Source organism: Pinus tabuliformis, chromosome 1_2, assembly GCF_031772625.1.
Source record: "Pinus tabuliformis cultivar Carrire ecotype Pingquan chromosome 1_2, CPIR1, whole genome shotgun sequence".
NCBI classification, from domain to species: Eukaryota; Viridiplantae; Streptophyta; class Pinopsida; order Pinales; family Pinaceae; genus Pinus; species Pinus tabuliformis.
Window position 1 is genome coordinate 1,162,417,494 of NC_142298.1, and position 25,889 is coordinate 1,162,443,382.

General features: G+C 39.6%; 1 pseudogene; it reads left to right on the plus strand.

Annotated features, from left to right (window-relative positions):
- Nucleotides 1-19,918: 19,918 nt before the first annotated feature.
- Nucleotides 19,919-20,956, plus strand: LOC149210352 (uncharacterized; annotated as a pseudogene).
- The last annotated feature ends 4,933 nt before the right edge of the window (nt 20,957-25,889 follow it).

A 25,889-nucleotide genomic window follows, 5' to 3' on the forward strand; every position in this document is an offset into this window, starting at 1 on the left:
AAACCCGTTCACCATTTTCATTGTCATCAAGACATGGGAAAGTGTAGTAATTTTGGATAAGGAAAACCATGTCTTTTTTAGATTATGAAATTTTGTTGGCCTTGCTAAGATTTTTTGGTTAATACATGCAACAAGGTCAATGAAAAATTTCTTCTTCCTTTATTAAGTCATATATTGAATACAAAAATTTGTCACGCTCTATAAAAAAATGACTTATGAAGCACTCATCTCCTTTGAATTCTATTTTTTTCTTGCACTCCCTTGAGAAAAATGGGTTTCCTCCATTATAATTTTCATTGATTTCACAAATTTGAATGCTTGAAATATTCACAGTATCCATTATGCTTCTTCTATGATTAGTTAATGAGATATCTCCAAGGCAATGATTTGTTGTAGAGAGGGGAAGTATAATTATCTTCTTAACGACGAGAGCCATCAACCAGGCCATAGGTGAAAAGAGGAACACTCATACCATATATAGGCAAGTTTCATTATCCTTTTCATGTCTCCTATTCATTTTTGTGAAGATGATTCATATTTACACAACCATTGTTGTCAAGGATGAAAATCCTGACAAAGTTGTTGAACATCGAGCTAATGTTCGGGAAATTTCCTTAAATAATGAAGGTATCTACTTAATCCTTCATTACTTTACACCTTTGTGTGTTGGAATCAGAGTCACAAGGGGGTGTCATGTCTACAGTTGTTCCTAGAAATTCTCTCATTCTAACTCCAAGAGAGAATTATTGTGGTACAAAGTGTGATAACCAGGAAGAAGTGAATTTCATGCTATATGAAGGCAAGAGAGAAATGGTTGCACATAACAATTTTCTAGGTGACTTTTAGTTGAGTGGAATTCCACCAGCTTGTTGTGGAGTGACAAGCATTAAAGTTTTTAGAAGTGGACACAGATGGAATTATGACGGTGTCAATTTGATGCCTTTGATGTGCATAAAATTTTAGGAGAAAATCAAAGAGACCTAAGAGTTGAGAACCATCCATCTCTAGTAGCACAACAATTGCCGCTATTTTGGGCATATCATTACCCTCCAAGGGCTGGTAAATAGCCACCCCCTTTGAAAAGAGAGGAACAAAAGGGCCACCTCCTTCAAGGGAAGAATTGAGCCATTTGGTGGCAAGCGAGAAAATCCATCCCCATAGGAAGAACAGAAGAATTCACCTCCAAAATGATGGGGGAGAGCTGAGAAAAACTAAGAAAAAATGGGAGGCAACATAACAGATTGCAATAGAGCATTGTCACGAGGTAGCATAAAATTCACCATGGCTTCAAGCAAGAAGATAGAAGAAAGTTCTTTGCAAAGGGATGAACACAAACACAAGAATCTCCAATGTAGTAGTTGTATATTAAATTTTTGTTACCTAAGCACCTCATCTTGCAAATTCTTTACGTGTAGAGAAAAATGTACAATTTGCAGGGCTTAATGCAAGGAACAAGGAATCATTTTTTGGAGCATAGGGACCCAATATCTAATCACCATCCAACTCAAATAGAACTTCAATTTCCCCTATTTTGAGCAAATCATTACCCTGCAGGAGCTTGCCAACAACCACCCTTTTTGAAAAATAGGAACAAAAGGCTGACCTACCTTAGGGGAAAAACTGAGCCCTTTGGAGGTAAGGTATTGATGAGCCCCAAATTTTGGTAACATTTTGGGCTCATTTGGCCTACTTACCTTGCTAAACCCTTCATTTTTCATCACTTATGCATCATTTCTTAGTATATTCATGTTATTTGTAGGAAGGAGGGCAGTCACTGTGCCTAGGTGGCTAATACATGTTTATTTCAGGTTTTTTGACATTAAATGGAGCAAAACCACGCAGATGGAGGCAAGGAGACAGGCAAGGTGGCATTGCGGTTTTGTAGGAAGGTTGTCCACAGCCTTGAATGATCTTCCTCGTGATCTCCACCCCAACTCCGAGCTCCAACAACTATCACCACTAAGCTAGAAGGCAGCCAAACGAAGTATTGAAGGAACAACAGTTCTCTTTTAGTTTGGCCAGCCAAGCTCCACTAATTTAGGAGGCCAGCTTGGCCCTCATAATGTATAAATATTAAGGCTTTAGCCTTCGATGGAAGATTTTGAACTTTTGAACCTTTGTTGCAAATTCTGAAGTACGAGCTACAGCTCTGTTTTGCTCTTTGTAAGCCATTTTTGGCATGTTGTTGGACTTTTGACTATGATCTTTTAATAAAAGGCAGGAAGATTTGAGTTCAATTCTGAGTTCTTAGAGGAGCTATAGCTCTTAGGTTTGGGCCCAACCTGAGAGCAATAGGCCTCCTTTCTTTGTATTGTTACTTGTCTTTCTTTTAGCATTGCATTTCTTTCCTTTACATGCACTTGGAAAACACAGTTTGCTGAGTTGACTGTTTCGGTTTGGTTATGTAGGTTAGTTTCATGAATGCAGTTGTTTCAGTAGTTTAGAATTAGCGTAGGGAGATTGAAGTTATGTTGAGTTCCAAAAAAGGTTGAATGCATGCTCACTTTCACCTATGTTTGTGGACCGGAAGTGTAGACCGTGCCAACTGCCAAAAACATTATTTTACATATTCATGCAAGTATTGATGTAATGTTTTCAGTTGAAGAAGTGCCCATACGATTATATCTTGAGCAATGACTCTTTGTTTCAGCATCATGCACGATTTCCCTTTAACTTACATTGTTGTTCTTTGGTTCCTAATAAAACAGTTAGAATAGGTTGATGAACTTCCGTTTACATGCAAGATAAGGGTGACTTGTTTCATTTACACTGCGCAGCACCACATCATCGTGTTCTTATCCTTCTAAGCCGTGCCTAAGCCACCTACTCATCCTTTGTTAAGCTCATTTGCCTTCCAACCCCTCTACTGTCCACGTTGCTCACTCTTTTTGACCTTCCATTAATACTACCCTCCTCTAGACCAACCAGCTTTGCACACATCTTCTCCATCCCATCACTCTATCCATAAGCCATCAAATGCTCCTCTCCTACCCCCCTATCCTCCCACACAGCTCATTCACTCCTCCATCACCCAAAAATCCGATTGCAGAACATCCTGTAGAAGTTAGCAGACTTCCTGTAGAATCCCCTGCAGACATCCTGTAGAAGCTTGCAAACAGGGTTGCCATGCATCTGAACGTTGTGAACTTCTCTGGGGTGATGTGAGGGGTCCCTTAGACCCTATTAGAGTCCTCCTTTCCAAGCCTTCCTTCCCTTGATTTACCCCTGCACAGTCAAAAACCCAGTAAGAAGCACAGTCATAATAACTCCAACCACTTGAGAAAAAATACAAAAACATGTTCTCTTCAGTTGAAAGTAGTTCAGACACATGCATATCATTTCAATAGAAGTAATGACATTGCTTTTAGAAGTTGCATTCCCACCATTGCACTAGAAGGATTAAGCTAGGTAGAATTAGGGTTTACTAGGGTTTCCATGTTCTGTTGGCTTTCAGTTTATTCTTGCAAAGTAGGTTAACTTCCTTTGAGATAGCTTTCGTTCATCACTTAAAAAGCTTCTTCTGAGAACATATAGAAGTTGGCTTGAGCCCTAGCGGACTTGTGCCAGCTGACCAAGTGACAGCTGCGACAAGAGCTAGTACTTGTGCATACAACACCATCGCTTCCATGTTTGTTACGAACTACCGGGTTGATAAAACTAGAGAAGGAAGCTCCAGGAGTTGTAGCATTATTGCTACAATACTGGAGCCCACCATCTTTTTGGCGCCGTTGCCAGGGAAGCGTCAAAGTATTAGTAATTGTTGCTTTTCTTCTATTTTCCTACTCTCTTATTCCGCTAAGTAGTTTATTTCGTTTCCATTCTGCAAAAGTAGCATAGACATTTCCTGCTTTCCTAGATTAACATTTCAATTCTGCAATTCCATTTCTGCAAACGTAAATTAGCATTTCCATTCTGCAAGCGTAGACTAGCATCTTGATTCCTGCAATTTCATTTGAGCAAAGTAGATTAGTACTTTCTTGCTTTCATTTCACTTCTGCATTTTCCTTTCAGCAAAATATATAGTTGTAGATCAATCTGTTTCAGTTTTGCAGGTACCAGAAAAAGCAAAAGAAATCAAAAAAGTCTTTCCATTTCATGCCTCGTAGGAATCGAGATAAAACAGGCAAATTCTTACCCAACACCCCCACCACATCACTGAGTCACCCTTCTCTCTTCTTTGGTGACAGTGATCCTGAAGAACCTATAGGTGAACCTCCTGAGATATACGAAGATCCTATAGCAGAAGAAGAGTTAGAGACCATTCCATCTGAAGCTATGGCTGACAATAGGGAAGAAGATGGGAGAATAGAAGGTGCCTTCCCCATCCGAGAAACCAATGGAGACATGAAAATGAAGAACATTAGCCCCTCCGCTTTACCTCACTTCCATGGACTGACTACTGAAGATCTTAATACCTTCCTGTTTGAGTTTGTTGTCCTTTGTCGAACCTATGACTATACTGAAGATGAGCAGAAGCTGAAACTCTTCCCTTCAACTCTTAAGGATGCAGCATTATGCTGGTTCATGGGCTTACCTAGGAATAGTATCACCACTTGGGCTCAGATGCAGCAAGCTTTCAATACCAAGTACCGGGACTATTGTAGGTCCAAGGAAACCAAGGGAGAAATCTTTCGGATGACCATGGGAAATGATGAGTCCTTAGAGGATTATGAGGAAAGGTTCCAACTTAGCTATAAACGGGCCAGGTGTACACTTGACCCTGAATCCCTCAAGTTGGTCCTGCTCCGAGGAGTCCCTGAAGACCTCTTAGATACCCTTCACATGTTAGCTGGAGGAGATATTTACTAACTGCCTTATGAGGACATAAAGACTGTGTTTAGAAACCACTCTAGGGCAGCCCGGAAAAGAGGAAGAGGAAACCTCTTCTCAACTGGTACTCCCTTCTCCAAACATGAGTTTGCAAATCAATTAGAAGATCTCAAAAGTGAGGTGAGACAGACCATTGCCATGCAACTTGATACATTCAGGATCCAGCAGAAGAAGGAAGAAGCTGAGAGGGCTTTGGCTATCTTCTGCCCTAGATGTACAAGGAGACACCCTAAGAATGAATGCCCATTACATTCGGTTGAGGAATGTTTCGTTTGTGAGGAGGACCATCCCACAAATCAATGTCCAACCTTACATGGGCTTAAAGCCATGTACCAAGGGACAGAAGCCCCCACCGAACCTCTCTATTTCCTCAACCAAAGGAGGCCACAAGGACCTAGACCTTACCAGCAGGGGATGCAAGGGGCACCCCAATCTTATTACAGCCCCAACCAATCTACTCCTATGCCTTCCTGGGGTCCCCCTGCTCATCCTTCCTGGTCTGTGCCTCCTCCATGGTCTTATCCACCTCAGTACCACACTCAACCCACTACTCATTCATATCACTCACATGCCCAGCCACAACCTCAGTGGAATGCACCTCAATCAGGGTGGAGGCCCCAATACAACACTCCTCCCGCCATTTTGCCTCCACCACCAGCTCAACCACAAACATTACCTCCTGCTCCTCCAAGGCAACCTCAAATGCCTGCTCAACCGAACCCGAACCCCAACAACAGACAGGCCCAGTAGGTATATACTGGGGAAACATCGTGCCCTACCTATGCTGTGGAGATCCAGGAGATCAATCTTCGATTTGGAAAGACTCTTCCGGATCGCCAACCTCCTCCCCCAGAGGATGAGGAAGATAAACAGGAAAGTGAACCAAAGGCTATTCCACCCTTACCTGAGAGACTAACAGCCACCACACAACCCAACCCAGAGGAGGATGAGCTTCTGGGAGAACTCAAGCAGTTGTGTGTGAAAATACCACTTCTTCAAGCCATCAAAGATGTACCGATATACAACAAACTGGCTAAGGAAAAGTGTTTCAGACACCCATGCAGGTGAAAGAGAGATGCTTCAACCATCAATGTCTTAGGACAACTGTCTGACCTTATGTTAGGACAAGTCATCTGCCCTAAGTATCTAGATCCTGGGAGTCCTGTAGTAGATGTCCACATCAATGGCACCATCATACCTCACACCTTGATTGATCTGGGGGCTGCCATTAATGTGATGACCAGGGATACTATGCTTAAACTCAACCTTCAGGGTTCCTTGAGGAAGACCTCGACAGTCCTGCAACTAGCAGATCACTCCACCGTGACTCCCGAAGGGATTGTGGAGGATGTCTTGGTCTCTGTTGACTCTTGGGAATACCCTACAGATTTCTTGGTTCTGCAACCAAAGGCAAAGCTTACTGGATATCCTCTTATTTTGGGAAGCCCTTGGTTAGCTACTGCAGATGCTTACATAAGCTGTCGTGCAGGAAACATGACCATCAAAAATGGTCCTATGTCCAAGCAGCTAGTCCTATACCCTCCTGCCCAACCCTCCTTAGAGCATGACTTACCACTTTGGTTGGAGGAAGGAGAAGAGGATGAGGTGTACTCAACACCTTTGTGCACCCTAGACACCACTACAAGAGACCCCCCAACAGAGGATGACTTGATTGAAACCTTGATCCAGAATCCACCTCCCAGTGCACTATCCTTAGAGAAATTGGTGGAGGATGCCCAAGCCAGCACCTTAGTGGACCTTTGTACGACCAACCCTATCACTCCCAGAGTCAAAAATGTGGAGTTCGGCCCTGAGAGAACGTTAAAGATCAACTCCTCCCTATCTCCTTCCCAGGAAAAGGAGCTGTGTAGCCTGTTGGCTAGTCATCTAGATGCTTTTGCTTGGAGCTATAAGGAGATGAAAGGAATCCATCCTTCGGTCTGTACCCATCACATATACATCAAGGAGGATTGTAAACCAGTTAGGCAACCCCAGAGGAGAATGAATCCAGCCCTTAAGGACATTGTCAAGGAAGAATTGCAAAAACTGTTGGATGCAGGATTCATCTACCCCATCTCGGATAGCGAATGCGTCTCCCCTCTGGTGTTGGTTCCCAAGAAAAATGGGAAGTGGAGAATCTGTGTGGACTACCGAGAACTGAAAAAAGCTACCAAGAAAGACCATTTCCCTCTACCTTTCATAGATCAAGTGTTGGATGGACTGGCGGGAAAGAAGTTCTTCTCTTTCCTAGATGGGTTTAGCGGGTACAACCAAATCCAAATCAGCCTGGAAGACCAAGATAAAACCACCTTCACTTGTCCTTGGGGTACCTTTGCCTACCGAGTTCTCCCCTTTGGTCTATGCAATGCCCCTCCTACCTTCCAGAGAGCCGTCTTGAGCATCTTCTCGGAGCTGGTCCATGATGCAGTGGAAATCTATATGGATGACTTCACTCCTTATGGGTCCAACTTCCAGGAAGCATTGTCCAATCTGGGAAAAGTCCTAACAAAATGCATTGAGATGAACCTATCCCTTAGTCCTGAAAAATGTGAATTCTTGATGACTGAAGGGACCATTCTAGGCCATACCATTTCTTGCCAAGGGTTGCATGTGGATCCTAACAAAATTGCTCTCATCAAGAAGGTTCCACCTCCTCAAAAGGTAAGGGATGTGCGGAGTTTCTTACGATTAGCAGGGTTTTATAGGAGATTCATCAAAGACTTCAGCAAGATAGCCTCGCCATTGTTTGGCCTTTTGGCAAAGGATGTGGAGTTTAAATGGACTGACAATTGTTAGAGGGCTCTGAATGAATTAAAGGACAAGTTGGTGTTTGCCCCAATCTTGAGAGGTCCAAACTGGGCCCTACCTTTCCACATCCACACTGATGCCTCGAACAAAGCCATAGTAGCAGCCTTAGGACAAGTGGAACAAAAACTTCCATATGCCATTTACTTTGTTAGCAAAAACTTATCCAAGGCTGAACTGAACTACACTGTAACCGAGAAAGAGTTTTTGGTTGTGGTCCATGCATTGAACAAGTTTCGACATTATATCACTGGCTATCAAACATTTGTACATACTAACCATGCTATAATTAGATACTTAATGAATAAACCAGATGTGAATGCTCGTATTATTAGATGGTGACTTTTGTTGCAGCAGTTTGATTTGACTATCGTTGACAAACCAGGTAAAGAAAATGTTGTTGCTGACTTTTTATCTAGATTGGATTTATCTGCAGATGAGGATGGAACAGTGGATGACCAGATGCCCGATGAACATCTGTTTGCTATTTCAGTACTCTCTCCATGGTTTGCTGATATAGCAAACTACCTTGTTTCAGCACAGTTCCCGCCGCACCTATCTTCAAGAGAGAAGAGTAGAATCGTCAGAAAAAGTTCCTCGTTCACTTGGATCGGGGGCAACCTATTCAAGCTTGGCCCTGATCAGATCTTAAGGCGTTGTGTAAGGGAGGAGGAAGTCTTTGACATCCTCCTCACTTATCATGATGGACCTTGTGGAGGACATTTTGCAGCAAAGAGGACTGCCTTCAAAATCCTGCAGGCAGGCTACTATTGGCCCACACTTCATCAAGATGTCAGAAGGTATATCAGCCAATGTGACCGATGCCAAAGAATGGGGAAACCGACTCAAAGGGATGAGATGCCTCTCCAACCTCAAGTGACTCTTGAGCCATTTGAGAAGTGGGGTATGGACTTTGTGGGTCCAATCAACCCTCCTTCGAGGCAAAGGTCTTACATCATTGTGTGCACTGACTACCTGACAAAGTGGGCAGAAACTAAGGCAATCAAAGCAGCAACAGAAGAAAAGGTGGCTGAGTTCTTAAGGGAAAACATCTTCTACAAGTTTGGCTACCCAAGAGAGCTAGTCACCGATCAAGGAAGCCAGTTCACATCCAACTTAATTGAGGACCTACTAGCTCATCACAAGATCAAGCATAGGACTTCCACCCCCTATCACCCTCAAGAAAATGGGCAGGTGGAAGTCACCAATAGAGCATTGGAAGGGATCTTGACTAAGGTGGTGAGCAACAGCAGAAAGGACTGGACAGATCGCCTGGTTGAGGCCACATGGGCTTACAACACCACCTGGAAGACCACAACCGGCTTCACACCTTATGAGCTGGTCTATGGGAAGAAAGCTTTGTTGTCCATCGAATTTGAATACAACACTTTGAGGATGGCAGCTCAGCTGGACCTAGATCTCAGCCATGCACAATAAGAAAGGTTATTGCAGCTGAATGGATTGGATGAGCAACGAATGCAGGCCCTCCTTCACACAGAAGTGGTTGAACTACAGAGGAAGGTGTGGCATGACCAACACCTCAATGACAAACAATTTCAGCCAGGAGATTGGGCACTGTTGTATGATTCTAGGCATAAAGATTTCAAGGGGAAGCTGAGAACCAGATGGCTGGGACCATATGCAGTGGATAAATGTCATGACAATGGATCTGTTCTCATTCGGACCATTGATGAAGAGGCCATCCCCATGCTTGTCAATGGGCATCGACTGAAGATCTACAGGAAACCTCTCTCAAGACAAGAATTCATCAAAACTGTGGAGAAATCAGTGCTGGTCATAGAGAAGGGTTCTGCCTCTGCTTTGGGCATACCCTAAAAGATCTAAAAAAAAAAAAAAAGTAATAAAGATCCTTGGGTGAAAACCTTTTTGAGGCTCCCAAGGCAGGTGGTAGGGGTGAAAACCTCACTGAGGCGCCCCTATTGTCTTTCAAAAAAAAAAAGGGAGATTTGAAAAAGGTCTTTGAGTGAAAACCTCTCTGAGGCGCTTAAGGCAGATGGCAAGGGTGAAAACCTCATTGAGGCGCCCCTGTTATCTTTCCAAAAAAAAAAAAAAAAAAAAGGAAAGAGAAAAAAAGAAAAAACAATAAGCAAAAGAAGACAGGGACAGCAAGTTTATAATGTGGAAATGCATGCAGGTTGCAGGTGTTCTATGAAGGAGAGGAGGTCTCTCAACTTAAAGTCAAGGATCCTTATCATGCTGCCAGGAGACCTCACTGGCACCTCCTCCAAGAATACTCATCTTCTCCAAGGTATGGGCACGATTTCACCACAGCTTAGTCTTCTACAGGAAGTTACAGACTTTCTACAGGAAGTACAGACTTTCTACAGGAAGTTCTGTATTTCTACAGGAAACTTCCTGTAGAAGTTTTGGATGGCCCAGAACTGATTATATGAGGAAATCTAACGACCAAGGTCCGGTATGAACGCATGCAAGCTACCAGTTTCTCCTTCACACACTGCTTTAACCTCTTTCTACCACCCCTGTCGACATGCAATGAAGATACCTGCACATTCAAAGCAGATCATTGAGTTATCAAGAGAAAACAATTTTTTTCAAATGAAAAAATGCCGAGATGCCATACCATATCCATCCCAGCTATCCATGAGCTCTGTGAGCATGATCATGAGGCCACTGTCTTCATCGTGCAGCATGCACCCGAGGAGGAAAAACTGCTACAGGACATCCTGCAGGAGTCCCGTAGCAGTTAAGCCAACTAGAGTGTACACCATTCAAGCACCTGCAACATGCAATGAGAACGCAGGCACATGCAGCCGAATCATAAGATTCATCGTCAGCGGCCTGTGAATAGGAACCTCCGGGCCTATGCAATCAGCGCCAGCAAATAAATCCACTCACCGTCGTCCAAGAGCCTGAAAGATCGTGTTGCGGCTGCACAGGTAAGTGCCTCGACCCTTTCTTCCGTCGAATTGCATGAATTTTACTTTGAAAATGTTTGCAAGTGTGAAGTGAATGGGTTGAGCGGTTGTATGGCCAATCGACTGGCCACATCGACTAGTCAGATGGTCTAGTCGGATGGTAAATGGTGGTCGTGGAAAAAGGAACGGGCAGTGCACACGTGAGAGCCATCCAGTCGGGGAGAAATGAGTTGTAATAGAAATGACGGTGGCGGATCTGCGGGGAATGATGCGGCAGTAAGGGAACTTGCAGAAGAATGATGGTGTGACGTCGTCCAACGGTCCGGCAGGGACAGCTCACCCCCGCGCCACGGATTCCACCGGATTCAAATCTAATCGGCTAGATTGCCACCCCATGCATTTATTATTCGTCGTTTGAAAGTCGAGTGAGCATCATGATTCCTCTGAAGCTCGAAACTCCAAGTATTCGGCCATTCGAATGCCTGTTAAGCAGCACAGAGAGCGCAGACCCACTGCAGTATCCTCCAGAATGTGTGTGCTGCTTCTACAGGAAAGCTGCTTCTACAGGAAATTGGGTTCCTCACGTCAAAAGGTGGCGGATTAAAAAGGTAAGCCTAAACTCTCCATGCAATTGGTTTTGAGGGTGGCAGAATCGACGTCTACAGTCTGGTCGTAGAAATTTTTTGCAAATATTGTCTGCCATTGCATGAATCGTCGTCCTACAGGATGTCAGTATAATTAAGTTGTGTTAAGGTCCTCAGGAGATAAGTTTCGTGAATTGTATGCATGACAGAGGCGTAATTCTACGCTCTGTCCCAGTAGGCCAATTTTCTTCTGCATTCGCCACCTCCAGCTAACGCAGCAGTTTTTCACCATGCCGGGTGGGTTCATCAGAAGGGAACCAACCAATTCAACAAAGTTAAGAGAGAATCCTGAGGTGGTGGAGCTATTCACGCAAGCGCAATGGATGTCGTTCTGCGACAAGTTGCAGGGCTATGACGATGAGGTGGCAGAGGAGTTTTTGCAAGCTCTAAAACCGAAACCCAAGACACTGGCCACCGTCAACTTCAGGTGGCTGAGTCTCAGACTCACTCCACAATTCATCAATCGAGTGACTGAGCTCCCAATAGGGTTACCGTGGGATAAAGAAGAAAGGAAGTTGGGACAGCAGGCGAAGAAGGAATTCTTCCCCCCAGAGGAAGAATTCTCAGAAGACAAAAATGGGGTTCGTAGAACCAGCTTGCTGCCACTATGGAGTGAAGTTAGCCTCCAGATTATGAAGTACATCACCTGCGAAGGCCGGTTTAGCATTGTATACGGGTATCATTTTCGGTTACTCACTGAATTGAGGCATCAGATGGACCTTCCTGTAGAAAACAAACTGAGCATCCCCTATTTTCTACTACAGTCTATGATTGAGTGTGCCACTAAGTTGAAAGAAGGCACACCAGACCAGGTAGCCCACCATGGGCTCATTAAACTCCTCGTGGAGGATGCGCTCCACACATACAAGGTTCCTCTCTCATGGGAAGCCTTCAGAAATTTGACCAAAGATGTAGATATAAGGATGTTGACCGAAGAGCTCGGTTCCTCCAGCAGTGAGGAGAAGGAGTCAGTGCCCGCAGGGAAGAAGGAAAAAGGTCAGAAACCCACGACCACGGTGCAGAAGAAAGAGCAAAAGAAGAAGCACAAGAAAAAGGATGCTAAAGAGAAGGATGACACACCCATGCTGACAACTAGAGAAAAGAGATTGCAAGGCTGAGTGGACAAGGCTGAGCAGGTCCACATCAGCAAAGGTACCTCGTCAGCACCCGCGACCAAGTCAAAAAGTAAAACACCATCAGCAAAGCAATCTAAAGTGGTACCACCTGTCTCTACAGGAAAACCGAAACCGGCTTCTACAGGAAGCCCGAAAATCACTGGAAAAGGGTCTTCTATAGGAAGCCCTGAAAAAGCAAAACCGAAGGAGAAGAAAGCTGACATTCTTGCAAGGGAGGCAGCAGTCGTGTTGGCCGCCCTCAGTACACCTCCTAAGCCAAAGGAGAAGAGAAAGAGGGAAGTCCCTCTATATTTTAAAGCTAGGAGAAGTGTGAGAATAAAGACGGGCAAGCCACAACCTCCGTCCAGCAGCCCGATCACCATAGATGATGCCCCTACTTCGCCCAAGGAGAGGTCTCCCTCGAAGATATCGGTCACCTATGAGAGAGGGAGCCCGAAGAAGACTACTTGGCAAGATAGGCTGGACCAATTGGCCTCAAAATCCCAGCTACAGGATGCTGAGGATGCTCTACAGGAAACTCTGGCCCGGCTTAAGGAGACAGAGAGGATGGAAGGAGAAGCACCCTCATCACCACCGAGGGAGGGCAAAGTAGAGCCACCCAAAGAGGTAGAAAAAGAGCACATTCCAGAGCCTAGTCCTCAGCCAAGTCTGAGTTCATATTACAACTTCTTAGAGGCTGGCAAAATTATACCTCAGAAATTCACTGTGCCACTGTTCTTTGCAGTGGAGGAAGAGAGAGTACGTACACACACGTGGATGAAAATAGCCAAGTCAAAGGGTGTGGCAGACATAGGTCCCTTGCAAGAACAACTCAAGGAGGCCAGAAGTGAATTAGCCATGGCTAAACACGTGGCCAATTGCCAAAGAGTGTTCCTACAGGAAGAAAACGAAAAGCTTAGATTGCAGCTACAGGAGCTGAGGACAGGAACAGGTACACCCTCCAATGACACCACAGCAGAACAACAAGGAAAAAAAGGAACTGCAAACCGGTCTGGGAGAGTCAACCTTGCATCTACAGGAAGCAGAACAGCAAGCACAAATTGAGGTGCAAGGTCTTAGACAACAGCTGCAACAGAAGGAGGCACAATTGGCCTGCATGGCCAGTTGGGCCATGGATGCTATACAGTGCAGATAGCCGGCCAAATCCTATGGCCTGTACCTGAAAGACCAATGGCTGTAGTTCCAAATCAATACCTTGGCGCAAAGAGGTATCTCCCAGCTCCAAGACCCGCAGCAATTTTCTGAATTATGCAGTACTAGTTCATCAGAGGATAAGGCCAAATTAGCGGAGTTCTACCTCCATAATTTGGCCCTGCCTAATGTAGTTTCATGGGATCCCAATACTGCCTTGGGAGATATGCAATTAATGGCATTTGCCTCATGGTTGAACCATGAGGACAAAAGAGCAGCAGAAGCAAAATCGGTCATGAACCGAGAACTGAACAAGCCATTTCTCATTCGAGCAGAACCAGGGGATCCAGTTGCACTCATATCAGCACACCAACACTTGTCCACTGACCCTCAAGCTTCATTGAGATATATGGATCAGCAGGCCTAGGCCATAACGCATTTTGAGGACATGGAGAGACTGTTAGGGGAAAACTCTGTCCAAGCTTGCACCCGTAGATGGAATACATTGGCCCACAGTCTGAAAATCCGAGAGCATCATACCCCAACTCGGATGAGGGAAGCACTAGTACGGGTGCCCCTCTATAAGAAATCCATGCAAAACCTCCAGGCTAGCTGGATTGGCCTCAAGTTAAGCCCACCACTGCTGCTAGGACTGATGGAGGGCAGCACAGAAAAAGATGACAGTGAACAGTGGGAAGAGGTGAACAGAAAGGCTGGGTTTCATATCAGCAAGGAGGACACTACTATAGAGGCTTGGGATGTAAGGGTGGCAGTAAAGGCAATGAAGGATGAGGAGTTGGACTAGTTGCTCAAGGATGAGCAAATATTTTAGCTGGGGGGTGATGATGAGCCCCAAATTTTGGTAACATTTTGGGCTCATTTGGCCTACTTACCTTGCTCAACCCTTCATTTTTCATCACTTATGCATCATTTCTTAGTATATTCATGTTATTTGTAGGAAGGAGGGCAGTCACTATGCCTAGGTGGCTAATACATGTTTATTTCAGGTTTTTTGACATTAAATGGAGCAAAACCACGCAGATGGAGGCAAGGAGACAGCCATGGTGGCATTGCGTTTTCGTAGGAAGGTTGTCCACAGCCTTGAATGATCTTCCTCGTGATCTGCACCCCAACTCCGAGCTCCAACAGCTGTCACCACCGAGCTAGAAGGCAGCCAAACGAAGTATTGAAGGAACAACAGTTCTCTTTTAGTTTGGCCAGCAAAGCTCCACTAATTTAGGAGGCCAGCTTGGCCCTCATAACGTATAAATATTAAGGCTGTAGCCTTCGATGGAAGCTTTTGAACTTTTGAACCTTTGTTGCAAATTCTAAAGTACGAGCTACAGCTCTGTTTTGCTCTTTGTAAGCCATTTTTGGCATGTTGTTAGACTTTTGACTATGATCTTTTAATAAAAGGCAGGCAGATTTGAGTTCAATTCTGAGTTCTTAGAGGAGCTATAGCTCTCAGGTTTGGGCCCAACCTGAGAGCAATAGGCCTCCTTTCTTTGTATTGTTACTTGTCTTTCTTTTAGCATTGCATTTCTTTCCTTTACATGCACTTGGAAAACACAGTTTGTTGAGTTGACTGTTTCGGTTTGGTTATGTAGTTTAGTTTCATGAATGCAGTTGTTTCAGTAGTTCAGAATTAGCGTAGGGAGATTGAAGTTACGTCGAGTTCCAAAAAAGGTTGAATGCATGCTCACTTTCACCTCTGTTTGGGGACCGGAAGTGGAGACCGTGCCAACTGCCAAAAACACTGTTTTACATATTCATGCAAGTATTGATGTAATGTTTTCAGTTGAAGAAGTGCCCATACGATTATATCTTGAGCAATGACTCTTTGTTTCAACATCATGCACGATTTCTCCTTTAACTTACATTTCTGTTCTTTGGTTCCTAATAAAACAGTTAGAATAGGTTGATGAACTTCCGTTTACATGCAAGATAAGGGTGATTTGTTTCATTTACACTACGCAGCACCACTTCATCGTGTTCTTATCCTTCTAAGCCGTGCCTAAGCCACCTACTCATCCTCTGTTCAGCTCATTTGCCTTCCAACCCCTCTACTGTCCACGTTGCTCACTCTTTTTGACCTTCCATTACTACTACCCTCCTCTAGACCAACCAGCTTTGCACACATCTTCTCCATCCCATCACTCTGTCCATAAGCCATCACATGCTCCTCTCCTACCCCCCTATCCTCCCACATAGCTCATTCACTACTCCATCACCCAAAACTCCGATTGCAGAACATCCTGTAGAAGTTAGCAGACTTCCTGTAGAATCCCCTGCAGACATCCTATAGAAGCTTGCAAACAGGGTTGCCATGCATCTCAACGTTGTGAACTTCTCTGGGGTGATGTGAGGGATCCCTTAGACCCTCTTAGAGTCCTCCTAACCCTTTCCAAGCCTTCCTTCCCTTGATTTACCCCTGCACAGTCAAAAACCCAGTAAGAAGCACAGTCATAATAACTCCAACCACTTGAGAAAAAATACAAAAAAATGTTCTCTTCAGTTGAAAGTAGTTCAGACACATGCATATCATCTCAATAGAAGTAATGACATCGCTTTTAGAAGTTGCATTCCCACCATTGCACCAGAAGGATTAAGCTAGGTAGAATTAGGGTTTACTAGGGTTTCCATGTTCTGTTGGCTTTCAGTTTATTCTTGCAAAGTAGGTTAACTTCCTTTGAGATAGCTTTCGTTCATCACTTAAAAAGCTTCTTCTGAGAACATATAGAAGTTGGCTTGAGCCCTAGCGGACTTGTGCCAGCTGACCAAGTGACAACTGCGACAAGAGCTAGTACTTGTGCATACAACACCGTCGCTTCCATGTTTGTTACGAACTACCGGGTTGCTAAAACTAGAGAAGGAAGCTCCAGGAGTTGTAGCATTATTGCTACAATATTGGAGCCCACCAGGTATCAAAAATAGTACCCCGGAAAAATAAGAATAGACCTCCAAAATGATGGGGCAGGGCTCAGGAAAAACAAGAAAAAATGGGGAGGCAACATAGAATATTGCAATAGAGCAAAGTCACGAGGTAGCTACAATTCACCATGGTGTCAAGTGGGTAGATAGTATAGAGTTCTTTCCAAAGTGATGAACACAAACACAAGCATCTCCAATATAGTGTTTTTATGTTAATTGTTTGTTACTTAACAATTTCATCTTGAAAATTTTTTACCCATATAGAAAAATTTACAATTTGCAGGGCTTCATGCAAGAAAAAAGGCATTAATTTTACTTTTTTTATTTAAACTTTTGAAACCACCTATAATAATCATTATTTCTATGAGTTAAGAGGACAAGTATGTAACACTTATGTGGTTGGTTTACAACTTATATCATGGGGACTCAGGTTGTACCTAAATTTCACTTTAATTTAATTGAAATGAATATAATAAAAAACATCACTATAGTTGTTAAGCTTCATTTTATGGATTTCATGGTGATGCGGTGCAATACAATATCCCCTTCAAAGTTGAAATTCCATTTAAGTATCTCAGCAAAAGTAGAACTACCCAAAGATTTCAATTACCTTTTTAATTAAACCCTCATAGTAAAGATGTAGATGTTACAAGGCTAGAAGACTTTTAAAACTAGAAATGGAGGTATTAGGCCAGAAATATCATAATTTGCTAGAATATATTACTTATTTTATTGTTTGTTTGGTTTTAAGCTTCCCTATAATTTACAAGCTTCACCTAATTATTTTGTGCCCTGCAATAGGATATGTATATGGCGTGCATAGGGGATAGATAAATTGTTTCTTGTTTCATGACAAACCCTAGCCATTGACAAATTAGAAATGTACTTTTCCATACGACTACATTGAAATAAAACCTTAACAGTTATGGAAAAATAAATGCAAATGCCTCTAAAGAATCTAGCTCTAGTTACCAAGGCTTTGAATCTTCTGCACCTTGTCTAAGAGATTCACTACATGATAAATGGGACATTTCGTTTAAGATTTCCTTTTGTATTTGTATGTTTTTTTCAAAGAATCACTCTTTCTCCCTATTCTTTGAAAACCCATCTCGAGTTTAGGGGCATGATTCCTTTCCTTTTCATTATCTACCCAACCTTTTGAATACACCCTTTCATTGGATTCAAGTGCAACAATATTGTAAATATCCTTTTTAAAAGATTCCAGTAGCTTGGAAGCAAACAAGATGATTTCATCTAACAGTGAGAACAACTGAGCTTGTAGTTCATCAAGTATGTCCTATAGCTCTTGATCAAACATCAACCCAAAGACACATCCTTTCTACCTGCTTTGTAGTCTCTCCAAAAGGCTTTCATTTTCCCTCCTTTGAGCATCAACTTCCCACCTGTACTTCTCCAAATGCTAGCTCGAAACTTTCTCTACACCAATCAATCACAGTTCTTCCCTCTACAGTTTGGAAATACAATCATCTATGTCTTGTGGGCTACTATTGGCCTCCACATCTATAGCTTGCAAATACACCTCAATTATCATTTCTTTGTCTTTGCTTAGCCTTTGAAATATTACAAGTGATTTCTACCACTCATGATTTTCCCTTTTCTTTTTCTTGGAATTTCTCTTGCTTGAATCCTCATTATCTTCTGCTTGTTTTGTTTGCTTATGTGACTCTAGCAGAGATTCCCTTAACTGAATAATCTCATTTTCAACATTCTCTATTTTTTCCCTATAATCATCAATGTGATATTCAAATTGTCTCACCTGGGTTATTAAGTTAATTTCCTTATTATTGAAAGACTAAACTTCTCTTTGATCAAGTGCCATAGTTTGTTATGCCAGGTCTCTAACTCTGTCTCTCAACCTCCTCTCTTCTAACTTAATTTTCTCTATTATAGTTGATATAATTTTTTTTCTTATTAGGCATGATGCAATATGTTGTCATTTTTTTTTTTCTAAAGAAACCAGTACTGGTCCCCAACTTGGCTTCTTAGGCTAGAAAACAAACTTGATACCCAATCAATAATTGTAATCCTTCATATTTTAGATATCAACCATGAGTTCCCCATTTTCATCATGAAATGTCACTACCTCCGTTGTTTGTATATGTTTAGCACCCAATATTTTCATTCTCAACCTCATAAATTTTATTTAGTAGCTCCTTTATTTGCATATCAACAAAATGTTCTTGAGTGTGAATCTTTTTAAAAGCTACTCCATCTCCATCAATTATCTCCCTTACAAAATGGTACTTAATATCATTATGCTTAGTCTAATTATGATAAGTCATAATTAAGTTGGTTTTCTAGCCAATGAAATAAAACTTTCACCCTCACATAATCCACTCATGTTATTCTATGTTCTTATAATTTTACCATAACCAAATGTTGTAACCACAAATTTCCATCGTGAAGTAAGCAACTATTGAAGTAGAATGTTTCTCTTAGTAAGAGAGTTTTTTAATTTTTTTTCAAATAATCTTTATTTTATATTTATTCTATTAGAAATATGAGTTTTTGTATTTAGTGATTTGGTTTTTCATGATGATCTCCCAAATTTCTATTCTTTAGGTGTGCCTTTACACTTTTAATATTGATTCCAGTTTTATTTTTTAGATTTAGATTAGCCACATCATTATTATATGTTAATTTTTTTCTCTTCTAATTCTTTAATGAAGCACAAAATCTCCTTAAATTTACCTGGAAATACTTTTTTTTTTGTATATTCCTTAATGACGTTTTTCTTTATTCTCTCAATAATTTGGCCTAACACTTACATTTTATTTGATCCGTTAGTCACATGAAAACACATATATATTTCCGTTCTTATTTCAAGAGATTCTTTACACCTTTCTGGGGCAACTACTGTCAGTTACGTTCAATGTGTATGCCTTGATACGATTTACTCCTTAAAACGCTATGCTTCCCACGAAGCCACGATGTCTCCGGAAGATAAAGATTAAAGTTTGAATTGTTCCTTCATACCTCATCTTATGACGTGTTGTGTTGTGTCGAGAGACTTCATCCTGGTTGTTCAATGTGTGGCTGTGGGAAGATAATAGAATGAGATGACCAAAGCTTGAACTGTGCTCTCATACCTCATCTTATGAGGTGTTTAAACATTTTTCCCACCTACCTTTACAACTTCTAAACTTCCTTCATAGAGAAATTACCCATTGTGTTGAATGTGTATGCTTCCATGTGATTCGCTCTTGAAACTTAATTTCAGAAGCACTATGCTTCCATCATAATAGAGCATGGCGTCATGAGATGACCACAGCTTGACTTGTGCCGTCCTGCGTAATCTTATGAGGTGTCTACATCTTCTCGAAAAGGTGTTGTGATTTTGCTCCCCCTCGCAAAAAAAAATATAATTGGCAAAGCATCAAGCTACATAGAAAGTCCAAGGATAAATTCGCTTGGAATCTACGCACTTCCGAATTAACCACTAAGCGAAGGAAGCAGATAACTAACATGTGCAGATAACTAGAATCGCATTCTTTTTCGTTCCCCTCTCTCTCTCTATAAAGCCATGGCATCTGAGCTTGTGTCGAAGGTAGTGTCTTACTGCACATTTTACTTTGACAAACAAGCAATGCTGAAAGGTCATTCTCCCGATTGCAGAGAGCGAGCCCTGATGCACAGAAGGGAAATGCAAAGACCGTGCTCGATGCAATTGACAGTTTTACTGACCAATCCTGGATGACAATTTTAGGGAAGGAGAAGGGTTATATTCTCGATGATGCCGTGCAGACTTATGCTCCCAGGGTTGCGTTAGAGCTTGGAACTTATTGTGGGTATTCTGCCATTAGGATTGCTTCAAAGATGACTGAGCCTGACAGCAAGCTGGTTACAATAGAGATGAACTCACACAACTTTGGTATTGCCAGTGAAATGATAGAGCATGCAGGTAAAAGTTCTAACAATTCTCATATCAATTCAAATAAATATGTTGTTGTCACATAGTCATCAGATTAAGTCTTAGTATTATAGTCCTGTTTGACAATTTATATTTCCCTTCTAAAACACGCATGTTCAATAGGAAAGATATTATATATATAATTCGACAGCGATACAAATATCTTTTTCTCCTTCCTACTTTTAATTTAATGTCTCAGTAAACATTAACGCTTATATATGAACATTTATGACTTTACTTCACAAATAATCATGGAATGCATCAATTACTTCATATGTCTGTATCATCTAAAACTTTAATATAATTTTATGTGCATTTGTTTCTATCAGGACTCTCCTCAAAAGTGACAGTGTTAAAAGGTATACTGAGTGAACTGGATGATAAATTAGGCGATATTTCGTGTTCATGGATCACTCCAAACATTGCTATTTGCCGGATTTTATGTTACTCGAGAACAAAAGCATGCTTGGCAAAGGAACCTGTATTGTTGCAGACTGTGTAGGATATCCGGAGGCTCAGAACTACATGAATTATTTGCGAGAGCACCCTGAGAAAATCGAGAGTGAGGAATACACTTCCTCTGCACAGTGCTGGCCATGCAAAATGAAAGTGTCTACATACATAGTTGATGGAGAACACTTAGTCACTTAGTTGTGGAATAATATATGATTTTGGGGTTGAACATTATAGGCGTGCCAGAAGATGAAAAAAATAAAAATGAAGTACCATGAGTCATCATGTTTATTCAAATATTAGGTATATTAGAAAGTCATTTTGTAAATATGTCTCCTTCATTTGAGAGATGCTATTTTCATCAATGTGGATTGTCTAGTGACAATTATCCTTTTTATTTTATGGGTTGCGATGGATTGTATATACTGGCAGTGGAATAATGAAATTTTGTCCATTATAGATGAGAATCAATTTGTATATATTATTGTATAGTTTTCAGCATATTATATATAAGAAAGAAAGGATAAATATATAACTATGTATAAATAGGTGAAAAGAATAATTTTAACAGATGAGGTACAGGTTTATTCTGCTATACAGTGTGCTATATTGATTTTAGTGAATTCACTTTTATTTTTATATTCACTTATAGTATATTGGAGGAATATAAGTATTTGGTTTATTACAAGAAAGTGCATTAATATGACATTTGTGGAAATTAAATTTGGATGAGGAAGATCTCTATTCTTCCTCTCAACTACTTTGGATAACTCCAATTAAAGATTTTTATATGTTTTATGTTTATATATATATATATATATATATATATATATATTCAAGTGGTTTGATTTATAAATGTAATATATTAATTTAAAAGTTTTGTGCAAAGATGGGTTTTCCAACTAAGTGTGAGGGAGATGTTGTTCTTTAGTGTTACATTTGCAAATAATAAAACAATGCTTACATTACAAAGTTAAAAAAATAGTAATAACCAAAAAATAAAAAACCAATGTGGGTCATAATTAAAATACTTTAGTTTTCATCTTTGTTTTACATTAATTTTATATACAAATATATAAAAAAAAAAAAATCTATTTTTTTTAGTGTGAGGGAGATATGTAATTTATTAGATTTGACAAATAACATGTAAAAATAATACCATTGATATTATATGATGTGTAATTCAGTTTATATTTAGTTAACATGTAATAATTAAAAAATATATATATATTGATAATAAAAATTTAGTGTGAGTCATAAACAAAATACTTCAATATTGAATAATCAAATTTTATATAGATAAAAATAAATTTATTTTATTTTTTTCATATATTTAATTTTTTATTATAAAGGAGTTGAATATTTTTTTTATTATAATGGCCATGTACTTATTCATCTTAATATGAGCTGATATATAATACCTAAAAATTGAAGAGAAAAAAAAGTAATTTTTCCATTATTTATTTCATTAATAGGTTACTTCAATATCTAATATGGTGTTCACATATAACATTTTAAAAATATTAATAACACATATACACAAGCCCATAGACAAATAGATAGTCAAACAACCATGTAATATTTTAATTTTAATAACCACGTGTATTAACATTTTAATGTGGAAAATCATAAATAAAAAAATATTTTAATATATATATATATATATATATATATATATATATATATATATATATATATATATAACTAGAGAAAAAAAAAATCTGGTAGTTAAACATTTTACAAGTGTTTGAATCCATCTTAATTCTAAATCTACCCAAAGTCTAGGGGAATCATATTTGTCCCATGGGAAGCTCAATTATTGATATAAGGTTCAAATCCCCTTTACATTTACCCAAAGGATTTATGGAGAGGAGGACAAGTTGTAGACCACAAAGGTTTACTAGTAACTACATTTTCTTGGATTGTTGGGTTCCTCTAGGATAAATAAAGACCAATTATTTATGTGATTAATGAAAGATTAAGCATTTGAGAAAAAATACATACAATTTGAGGTTTTTTTTTTTTAAAGACAATGGAACTTAATCATGATTATTCAAAATATCACGAAGAATGGTTTAATAAATTCATATTTAAGTGTTTTTATAAAAATGGTTGACTATTATGTTATAGATATATTACCAATAAGTAAAAGTAGATTTGCATTTTTTTTTTCAATAACTTTCTACTCTTTGCATTTTGTCATTTTGGTTGTATCAAGGGGTAATCTGCACCTAGTACGGAAGAGATGTTGTAACGTTATATTATATGATCTTACATAAACATTTTTACTCAAACAAATTACATAACAATTATATATATATATATATATATATATATATATATATATATATATAATTAAATTAATCTAGATTTGTATTAATTTTGGATCTACAAAAAGACAAGAGGGATCAAATCTCTTGAGGTGAAAACCTCTTTTATAGTGAAAAGAGATTTGATCCAATTGGTCCAGAGTAAATCTCTTAAGGTGCAAACAATCTTTTATAGTGAGAAGAGATTTGATTTTTAATATTTCATAAGGGTTGTTTAAATTTTATAAAAAGTTTGAAAGAAAAAAAAAAAAACTTAAATAAAAATTAAAATAAATAATAAGTTTATATATTATAATACAAAAAAATATTAAATTTATTATTAAGTTTACAAAATTTATATTAATATGCTTTCAAATATCTTTTTAAATGTCATAAAATGAGATGTCAAATATTCTACAGAAAAGTATTATTTTTTCATAAGGACTTTTTGTCACACTTCTAGATACACATTAATAAAACCATAAAAGAAAATTACACAGTAATCAACGAAATTACCATATCAACTAGCTGATATTTATGTTGAGATTAAAACTTATAGATATATGTGCATTTGGACATTTATTTCACCATAAGCATATATTTCTATACACATATAACATTATACACATGCATTAGTAATGAATTACGACATGATTGATGGCGTTCTAGTTTAATGTATGGTCCTATGGTTATATGACCGTAGTTCGGAGAGTATCTCAGGATTCTCAAATGATCTGGTGGGGGATTACGCTATGAACTCTTCCCGTTGGTATGAAGCTGTCATCCCTCATCTTGGGAAAGTCATTGCATCCACGGCTCATATCGCAGCAATTTCATCTGATGATGTTGAGAACTCCCCTTAAACCCTTATTGTTTACCAGTTGGGCGACTTTTCACATTTGCTCTGGTTCGACAGAGTGCTCTGTCTACTCCATCTCTAGTTCATGGAAATGGACGCCCTCATCCCTTCAATCCATGGTTTGGTACGATAGTTTGTTGTTTGCCCTGTCATGCCATGAATCATTTCAGTCATTCTCTAGGGGAAGCGTTTCCTGCAAGGTTGCATGATGTCCTCCAGAGAATTCTTATCCACCAAACCATTTCAAGTAAGAGCATTTTTTCCCTTGTTAGTTTCACATGTAATTTCTTGCAGCAAGATGTGTCCTCTACTGTTGCTAACACAATTCTATGTTTTGGCTAGGATGATTTGGAGGATTTCATGCGACGAGGGTTTAGCTTCGGTGGTCCAACACCTACCCAATTCAGGCTTGTCTGCAAGGTCCGTGATGGGCCTCTATATTGTTTCATGATGTGGTGATCTTCAATTCTAACTTCATTGTCTCTACTATATTAGTTACTTGAATCATACATAAGACAAATTTTTTTACTACATTCCTTCTCATGAAGTGCTAAATTTTTTCTTACTGAAACAAGCTTTATTTTTCACTATAGTACATTTTCTTGTCCTTCATTTTGGAGGAATTCGAATGATTTACCATAATAGTCAATTTCAGTTCTTTGGGTAACTAGCCAATTAATTCCAAATAAGATATCAAATGAACCCAATAAAAAAATATTAAGTGGGGCTTTTGTGCACATGTTGCTTGTTACTAAGTGGCGTGAATTCACAAAATTAGTCACTTTCTTTGTTACTCTCGTGGTGATTTATACCAACCATGATTGGGCATGTGGTTTCTTCTACGAGGTGCATGGCTCTATAATTTTGGGGGCTAATATAAACAATGTTAAAACCTAGTGCTAATTGGAAATGATACCTTCCGTTTTGATTACTAAGGCTTGATGATCTACTTGTATGTTATCTTATTCTACATACACATGGGGTATGGTTTGAGCCACATCATTCACTATTATTACCTCTTGGAAAGTGTACAATTTCTTCATCCTCTACAGTTTGTTAGGGAAATATTTCAACATTTTATCCTCTACACATCCCTAATAATGTAATGAATCCTTCGTGGTCCTTCTGCCTCTTCCCATGTTGATGTGATAAGTCAATCTCTATTTGTAGTGAGCAAGCTCTGTTGGAACACACCTTTAGTAGATGTATTGAAATTGATATTTTTACCCGTTTTCTTGTACCTTGAGGGTTGTGATCCTTTCCTTTAAAGTTGGCTTTGTCTTTCTTCTAACAATGTATTCATAATTTATCCCTATGCTTGGGCTAATCATAACAATACTTGGCCTTTCTGATAGTGTTATCTAATATCTTTGGTTCATTAAATTTAATTATATCTTGGTAGGACTATGGTAAACCACTCATATGTCTCTGAATATCCACCTTCTCATCCTTGATGTAGGGAACATAACATAGTAGTTCTAAAATGTGTTGGTGTATGGATTTAAGGTTAGTTTTCCTAGATTGTGCTCATGAAACTCGTTGATTTTGTTGTCATAATAACTCTTAGATAGGTACTTTTCATATAAATATTTATCAAATATTTTCCAATTTAATTCCTTTTCTTTGATGCCTTTCACATTTTTAATATCTTCCCACCATATGTCAACTTTTCCTTCCAAGTTAAAAATGACAACTTTGGTCTTCATATTCTAAGAATAGTCATGGACTTTGAAGTGCTTCTTTAATCCCCAAATTCAGGATTCTTCTTCTTTACTCTTCTTAACCTCTCCATCAAAGACATGGGAATTTAATTTCTTGAATGCTTCGATTGTCTATATCCATCTTCCTTTGTTGGTAGTGTCTTTTTGACCTAGTTATATAACTAGATAACTTTTCATGGATGTTTGTTTCTCTTTCTAGAGTGATAATTGGTGTTCTCCCCCTCACTATATCTTCACAGGAA